Source organism: Bombus vosnesenskii, unplaced genomic scaffold (assembly GCF_011952255.1).
Source record: "Bombus vosnesenskii isolate JDL3184/JDL3185 unplaced genomic scaffold, Bvos_JDL3184-5_v1.1 scf7180000014035, whole genome shotgun sequence".
In the NCBI taxonomy this organism is placed as follows: domain Eukaryota; kingdom Metazoa; phylum Arthropoda; class Insecta; order Hymenoptera; family Apidae; genus Bombus; species Bombus vosnesenskii.
In genome coordinates, this window is record NW_022883338.1 from 1605 (window position 1) to 8986 (window position 7382).

At 37.1% G+C, this 7382-nt stretch overlaps 1 long non-coding RNA gene across 1 annotated transcript; it reads left to right on the top strand.

Moving 5' to 3' along the window:
* Positions 1–3527: 3527 nt before the first annotated feature.
* LOC117239469 lies at positions 3528–4424 on the top strand. The gene is made up of 3 exons (XR_004494462.1): positions 3528–3660; positions 3968–4035; positions 4406–4424. It is a non-coding gene; the product is annotated as an uncharacterized LOC117239469 (long non-coding RNA).
* Positions 4425–7382: the final 2958 nt, after the last annotated feature.

The window sequence follows — 7382 nt, forward strand, 5'->3', positions numbered from 1 at the left end:
ACGTAACGGTCCCGGTACGTACGGTCGCGAGGTTTCGTTCGTGAGATCGCAATAAATTCCGACATCCTGATCGGGAAATGATCTGATGGACGGATTTCCCGATCGCTTCTATTCGTGGTAGAGTATCGGTTACGTTATTGTCTACCCCTTTAATGTGTCGGATATCGGTCGTAAATTGTCCTACGTAGTCTAAGTGTCCAAACTGTCTCGGCGAACACTTGTCGGGATTTTGATCAAACGCGTATACGTTTATATACGCGTATACGTACGCGTAGGGGTTTGTGATCAGTATAAATCGCGAAATCTCTCCCTTCGACAGCGTGCCTGAATCGTTTCACCGCGGTGTACATCGCGAGTAATTCTCGATCGTATGCGTTCTACTTTCGTTGCGCGGGGGATAGCGATTTCGTCATGAAACCTAGGGGTTGCCAAGTATCGTTGACGCGCTGTTCAAGTACCGCTCCTATGGCGTAATCGGAAGCGTCGACCTTCTCCTTGCTGGTAAAGGGATCGATATTCCTGGTCTGTAAGGTTGCTCTGTTGACGAGAGCAGCCACCTCCGTATTGTCACTCAGAGCGGCTCTTAACTTGACCGCCACCTCGTTCACCGCCACCGACCTGTCGAATTCAATGAATATATGGCCGGCTCTCGTTTTACGCACCCCCATAGCTCCTTCCAAGGTGCTCCTAGCCGCCATTATTTTCCTATAAACTTGAAGCCATTCACAGTCTTCTTCAACTTTATCTAGAATGGCTTCCTTCCATCTCCTATTCCTTGGTACGCCTCTCTCTTCGATAACAACCTGCCGGTTGTTACCCGGACGCACCATAGGGATAGCTTGCTCTAAGGGAGCCCTCCTCTCCCTTTTCCTTCTTTCTATCCTCATCCAACCTTCAGAATCCTCACTATAATCCTGTTCACTCCTTACCTTCCTGATTTTCCTCCCACACGCCTCGGCGTATGTGGCCTCTCCTCTTCGGGGCCTCTTAAGTTCCACTACTCTCATTGTTTCAGCCGGCGATACCACTTTCCTTTTAGGCTATCCGCCTTTAGTCATCATCGCTTCTTTCATTCTTTCTGTCCTGTCTACCCTTCTTTCTATCTCAATAGGCTCTCTTCTTCTCTTTCTCCTTCTAGCCTTCTGCTCTCCACATTGTTCCAAGGAAGACAGGATGCCTTTAATCAAATTTCCTATCTCCCTAATCCCCTCATCCTTATCTTTATCCAACTGAAATTTTTTGACTGAAACATTTAACATCTGCGCTGCACCCGCCAAGGCTTGTATGAACCCTTTCAGCTCAGTCCTGGAGATCATATCGACCCGACTTTATTCCTTCATAATAGGAACTTACACCGAGCCGACCGTACATACTCTTAAACGATGCCGCATCGACGAGGCGAACCACCACATATGTTCGTCGCGACCCGCTAGCGCATGCGTCCTAACGTTACCCATCACGTAAATGGCGTCAGTTCTACACACGTGCGCGTCTTAATAGTAAATTTATTACGCGTATTACCGCTTCACAAAATAACGTCATCGCGAGTGTTATAATAACTCCGCTATAATTAAAGAAACGAATCTTACTCGCATGGCCGCTCGAACCTGCAATATCTACGGCGGATAGTGAAGCGTTCCCGGAAAGTGCACGTGCGTGTTAGTATTTAGTGAATATTAATTAATTCATTATTTCTACAAAGCTCATTATCGCTTATGCATTTCCCGCAACGCGCGAATATCTTACATTACACGTTCCTCAGTGTGCTGTTTGTTCATAATGACAAGGTGAAATACGACAACAAAGTCGAACGCTACCGCTGATATCGCTATATACGCTAATATCGTCGCGTCAGTTATGGCGCGTTTTGACTCGCGGAATCTCTTTTCATATTTAGCCATCAGATATATCGCGATGAAATAAGGGAATACAGAGGTTAGGACAATTATCTAGTTTACTATTCGACGGAATTTTACTGCAAGTAATTTTTAAGTTATTTGTTTCTTGTTACTTATTGTTGTTTATTTGTTTCGCTTTTCGTTAATATTCCAAATTCTCTTTTCTCATCGCCTTTTTAGCACTAACAATAAGCGTTGAGAGTAATCTTGATATGAACAGGATGATCAGAATTTTTACACGAAACGCAACAAGGTTGATTTGTGTTATCCTTACTTTCTTCGATACAGAAATCTGGATCAATACTTGCATCTGGATCGTAATTCATCGTTGAATTTAACGTTGCGACAGTCCGTTGCAATTAGAAGCAACATGACCTAAACGTTAGCAGGTCTTACATTGCATTTCGTTTGTCACATCTAATTTTTGGTGAAAAGTGAAGGCAAAATACTGAAAATCAACCGAAGATCAGAAATTGAAGAAAATATCAGGCTGGCTTTTGACACTAATCTCACCAGGCCCGGTCAAATAACTGGTTTTAAAAGTTGAGAAATCAATTAATCGGAGAATATAAAAATTCACGTAAAGCTAAATGAACAAAAGATATAACGATAAATGTACAATTTTAAATTAGATATTTAAACCAGTCATTTGACTAGGGGTGGTGAGGTTAGTGTTAATTAAATAGTTTAGTAGTCGTTGAGCGACATTTTGAATATTCATTCGTATAATAATTAGCAAAATAACTTTTCTTCGTTGATTCCTCCACCATAATTAATTTCCATTATTTATATCCTTCATTACACATTTCTTAATTCCCCGTTCATTCAGGATATTTCTAAGAATAAAAATCATTAGATCGGTCAAAACTTCAGGTACTACGTCGTGATAATAAAAATGATATAGAGAAAATATCTATGGACTTCAAATTTTCAACCGTGAAAAAATTATTCTCTTACTACATTTTGGACTTAAAAATAAATATCGTTCCACTTTTATTATTTTTATATTAGTATTAAAAGCGAATACGCACTCAAAAAGCGCTTAAGACTTCATCTGCATACTGTGTCATTGCGGAACAGTAATTTTAAGTAATTTTTCACTTTCTCCATGCTGTTGTTTCAATCTTGCTTTGTTTAACGAAATTAAGATTATAAAGTAAGGTAACTAAAGTAATAAGTTAGACAAATGTGTCTGTGATGTTGCCAGTAGGGCTACGAATTATTGTACGATATTTGTAAATATCGACGTAGAGAAAGAATTGTGCTGCGCAATTCGAAAGATTCCTGCTGCGTAATTCGAAAGAAAGTGCTTCGTAGAATAGGAATGTTTTTGTTGATGTATACATTTCTTTGTCTAGATCGTTAACTGCGTAGCTGCTTGTGCCACCGGCTCTTGTGTCCCCACTTCCCTCGCCACTTTGGTAGTTGCTATGCGAAACTAACGTACAAGGAGTCATTTAGTCGTCTCATTTCGTACCGATAACGTCGATAGCGTTGCGTCAGGTTTGTAACGTATTATAACCTATTGGTGGCGTCGGTCTTTTATTACTCTAATAATTTAATCCAATTAAATAATCACGCGCGAAAATAATAAAATTTTATGACATAATTTTGTACGCGACGTTAGAGTTCTTGTTCGCCGATTATAATTTTAACGCTCACGGTAATGTGATCCTATTTCATATTCTTTTGAATATTCTTTTTCGGTATTAGAGTCAGTGCATCTCTCAAGAGGACAAAGCTTCTGCAGGAGCTCAAGAATGTAAGTAGTTTTAAATATTGTATTTCAGTTTGTTCTCTTATACAATAAATTTATTATACAATAAAAATGATTGATAATTTAGAAAACTGTAAATGCCCTCTTTAATTGAAATAAAGTCTTAAAATCTTAACATTAAAGTACAATAAAACTGGCTGATACGCATCAAAAATCACTGAATATGTTGTTCTCAAACTTTTATATTAGAGTTCCAATTTACATATTTATTAGAGTTTAGTCTTTATTGTTGCTAAAGTTTCACGTTTGTTATTATGTGTTACCGATTTTAATATCTTATGTTTTGTTATAGACATATCACTACTTCAACTTCGTCATCTTCTTCAGGAGTGTTCTAACAGTGGCACAAAAGCCAAGTATGTAAGTATTTTTACATACTTACTTTCAGTTATGTCTATTCTGTATATTTTTCTTTGATCACTATCAATGCAGAAATACAATTTGACTGAAAATTTAGGAGGATAGCATTTTCTGAGGTTATTTTTTCGTTAAAATAAAATAAGAGTTAAAGTCTTAATACCGAGTTATAAAACAAATGACTAACATACTACAGATTATTTTAGATTTTACACATTCATATTAGAGTCTCAGTTTTTATACTTATCAAATTTTATTAGAATTTCAATCTTTATTATTGCTAAAGTTACTAAAGTTAATAAACCTTCATTTTTCATTATCTCCAACTTTTCAAATAGTCAGCGATCACTCATCCTGTTTTGTTTCGTAACAGATTTTTCGCAGTCTGCATTTCTATTATTAGCCTTTCAACGGTTCCTGTCTGATGTTAGTCTCCCGGATGAAATTCGCTGGGATAGCGCAGCATCCACGGTAACGTTCTCTGTTTGTCTGCTTCGAACGGTGAGTCGCATGCATTTCTGTTCTTCTGGTCACTCAATTATGCCGTAGGATAAAAGACCCGAATCGGCACGGGTGACTGGTTGTATTACGTAGAATTCTTTGCGAGCATAGTGAACGCGGGTATCTTTTATACCCGTGAGTAGTAACGCTCTTTTTTTCAAATTTATTAGTTTAAGATAGGTCTTCTTGCACAGCGCGATGATAATAATTAGTTTTTTAATAATTAAGTTAAACATATACACTTGAGAATATATTCGCGTTATTTATAAATATGCATGTTAATATTCCGTATGAATATTTGCAAATGGCAAATATCTACACGAATATACTTGATCTTTAGCAATGAATTAATCGTGACAATATTAACCCCTTAACCTACAACTACGGGCATAGCCCGTAGTGCGATGATCGAACCAAACGTAAATATTACGGGCATAGCCCGTAGTACGATGATCGGAACAAACGTAAATATTACGGGCATTCTCAGACATAAATCGTAGGTTAAGGGAATAAGTCGCGTTCGTTTATTTTACTTCTCCTAGAATTTAAAATATCAGTTAATTAAAGCAATAATTTTGAACACTGCTTCTGCATTTTCGATTATGTGCTTTGATAAAGAGATTATCTGAGATTATTTCTTTCTTAGTAATATATTTAGAGTCAGTTATTCCATTTGATCGAGTCTCAGTCTTTTTCGCTACCTTCTCTGCAATATTAAAATTTTGTTCTGGTTTATTAAATTAATACAGTAGTGTTACTTAGTTACTATTAAATTAATAAAGTAGAGTTAATCAGAATCGAAGTAGTAAAATACAAAATGAAAGAGCGTTAGTCCGTTAAATAAAAATTACACAAACTAATCATCTTCTCAGATCAGGATTTTCAAGTTTAATCAGTGGAGGTGGACCTGTGGTCGGGTAGACGCGTTTTCGAGTGACCAATCTATTTCAGAGAATTTCATTCGAATAATCGTCGGTAGAACTGGCGCGAATGAAACATGTCATCGTCTCTGCCTTTGCCCGTCGATTTTTCGAATTTCGTGATCGTGATCGCGAGTGGTTTTCGAAACGAACGTTAATATTGCTCGAGCATGCACGTGCGAACAGACAGCGATCGCTATATGATCGTTGTTCATCCATGAGTACTTGGATCAGCTTCCGCGATTTATCTTTTTATTTCACCTTTGTACTTTATTTTTTGGTTTGCTATTTAGAAAGTCTCGAGCTTAGATGTAAGTTTCAGCGGGCATTGCGCCCGAAGGAAGAAGAGGCTATGAGCCGAAGAGACCCGGCAAACTGCCATAGAAGAGGACAACTATCAATGACTCCTCAACCTCTGGATCATCCAGGGCATGGGAAGTCATACTTGTTACTACTTTGTCACTATGCTCGCTTTTAGTATTTGTAGTAGTAGTAGTAGTAGTAGTAGTAGTAGTAGTTCTTTTTTTGGCCGATGAAAGGGAAGAACGTAACGGGCTAGAACACAAACTAACCAGACGAGAATGGGTGGAGACAGCTCGGGGAAACGCCAGTTACTTGAGCGATCACCCCAGTTCAAGTACATAATAGTTATATCAACAGTGAAACTATGTCGTTACCGTAATTTTAAAAAAGTTATTCTGTTTTAAGGCGTGACGGAATATTAATTAGAGTAACCATACGTAATTACTTTCATTGCTGTAACATTATAATGTAATGGGGAAACCCGATATTTGGAAAAAGAGCGTCCAATATCACTTTTTTAAAGCATTGTCCGCTTTTAATGGAAATAAAATAATCGTTCTTTTCGGTGTCATTTTATTCTATATTAAAAATGAAGTTTGTGTAGCATCGGTTTTATAGCATACTCGTAAATATCGCGATTCTATAAACGAAAAGAAATTCTAACTAACTTTGAATATCTCAAAATGATATTGCAGATAACTATTCTATTGTTGAAAGAGATCATTCTGAATGGCAAGATCGTGGCTTGAAAGTTAACATCTTGTCTCTGAACGTGCGTGTCATAAAACGACCTACGAAAATTCTCACAATTTTTGTTCCTCCCGGCGAAACAGTATTGACGTAAAAGAAATTTATCGTGGTTTACGTTTCACTTTAAACGTTAGGATAATAGTGCAAGGATAATAATATAGTAATCTAAAAACAGAAAGCTGATACCTGGTCGAAATAAAATTGTTTCTCAAAAATAGGATCTACTTATGACACGATGTATTTTGCATGAATTGGGACATAAAGGTCAATAACTGGGTCATTACATAATTTTAATGAGAAAAAGCGTCAGGTTTCAAAGCGAGCGTCTTTATGACTTTCGGTCTATAAAACTAAGCAAATCGCGAGAAGTCGCAGCTGCTTTCAGATTCTATAATTGCAGAAATGTATATTATATTGCATGTAGAAAGAAAAGATTCTTTTTAACATATTCCAAAAAAGTTACGTACCAGCATTCAAAGTATCACAAATTGCACCTGTTATCTAAATAATTAGTCGATTATTTTAATGTGACATTTTCAGTATTTCAAACAACTTGGAACATGACCATTTTGGCGGAAGAGAAGAATGATTATTAAAATTTAAATAAGATCAAATGGAGGAAAACTTATCATTCGTACGCATTACAATGTACAATTTACAAAATAATTTTCTTTCTCATTTCTGTCCTAATTTTCTAAACGACGTCTAGGATTTCGTGTATTTAAGCATTCAGTGTTTCTTAATTTTTTACATATGACACATACAGCATGAAGGGTGGGCGCAATCTGGATAGGGTTCAGCATACAGTGCTTGTGACGTTACTAGATTCTGCTGAGTCTTTTCATACACATGCAGCATATCTACATACTTACTCAG